Genomic DNA, 1,709 nt, shown 5'->3' on the forward strand with positions numbered 1-1,709 from the left:
CCCCCCCCCTGCCCCCCGACATCCACTCATTCCTGTTTTGCTTGGGCTCCTCAGTCAAATGCAGCCCTGCGATCTCTCTCCTTGGTTTCTTCCCTTTATTCCTGTGTCCCCTCCTTGATATTTAGGTACACCAATCAGTGTGTTGTCCTTCAGCGTTTTGTCTATCCAATAAAATGGCTTTTTGAACTCACTTTCCAGTCTTGTTGGTCTGTTGTACTCACTGGTTTTCCAGCTCCAACTCACTGTTTTGTGACTCTCTTTCCCAAATTTAACAACAAATCTTATAAACTTTGTGTTTTCCATATTGTTAACCCAATAGCATTGTATTTCCAGAACACAGACAGGCCACTCTGCCCCTCTCCTGTGTGCTAGCTACTCTTTAGGAGCCTGTTCTCACCCCCTCATCATCACCCTCATCTGCCTCTGCCCCTTAATTCCCTCGAGTGTTTATCCAGCCTCCGCTTAAACTGGATCATTCCCTGTGGGAGCTGTTTCCACTCTCCCACTGGCTCCCCCTCTTACGCTCCCCATGCCCCCCACCCCGTGCCCACCTGGTAGTCGAGCATGAGCAGCAGCGTACACCGCACACTGACATCGCCTGGTCTCTTCACCTGGAACCCGTCTGTCTCTTGGGTGGTGGGTGTCCGGTGCCACTGCAGAAAAATCACACGCACATGTTCACCCCCTCAAATCTCCTGCTGCTCGTCCAAACAGACCCTTCTCCACCGTCTCAGCGAGACTCACTCACCATCGCTCACATGTAAGACCATGGGACACCTCCCACCACAGCAGCTTCACAGCTGATGCTGACGGTGCTCACCGTGAGCTGCTGTCTTCGTGGAGACAGATTCTCACTAACGCGGCGGGAGAGGCCCTGAGGCTACAATCCAAACGGCCCATGAAGGGGATAGCAGGGCTGAGGGGCCGAATTGCCTCAGCCTGCCTCTAATTCGTGGATGGGAAATTGGAAATCCTCTGGCATTCCTCAGGATCACCCCATCCCTGAAAATCCCATCCTCTGGGATCTGGGTCGGGGTTATATGGGGATGAGGGGGAGCGGGGGACGATACCCAGCCCCTGAGGTGGGGTGTGTCTGGAGATGGTGTCCCAGGATGCAGCATGGGGGGAGTTACCAAACTGAATCTGGCCAGGGGGCAAGGTCAGATCAGAGCTGGGGACGGTTACACAAGGAGATGTCAATCTGATAAAGGAGGAGGAGTAGACGAGGGAGAGGGGCTTTGGAGGGATGGGAAAAAAAGGGGGAGACTGTGAAAGATCAGGAGTATTATGAGGTTGTGAAAGAAATAGGTGATACCACCTCCACCAAGTGATTGTCCGGTCCGTACAAATCCTTATCCAGCTCAATAACAAGGCTCTTGAAAAATGACGAGAACTTCCTTTTCTGTTTTCCAGGCTGAAACACAAAGAATATTCTGAACAATCAAAACTACAACGGTCACAATCAAAACATGCCAAGATAATCACAGTCAGACACTGTCGGAGAATCAGTGCTGAGGGAGTGCCGCACTGTCGGAGGGTCAGTGCTGAGGGAGTGCCGCACTGTCGGAGGGTCAGTGCTGAGGGAGTGGGCACTGTCGGAAGGTCAGTGTTGAGGGAGCGTCGCACTGTCGGAGGGTCAGTGCTGAGGGAGTGCCGCACTGTCGGAGGGTCAGTGCTGAGGGAGTGGGCACTGTCGGAGGGTCAGTGCT

The sequence above is a fragment of the Chiloscyllium plagiosum genome, unplaced genomic scaffold, assembly GCF_004010195.1.
Source record: "Chiloscyllium plagiosum isolate BGI_BamShark_2017 unplaced genomic scaffold, ASM401019v2 scaf_53667, whole genome shotgun sequence".
Lineage (NCBI taxonomy): Eukaryota > Metazoa > Chordata > Chondrichthyes > Orectolobiformes > Hemiscylliidae > Chiloscyllium > Chiloscyllium plagiosum.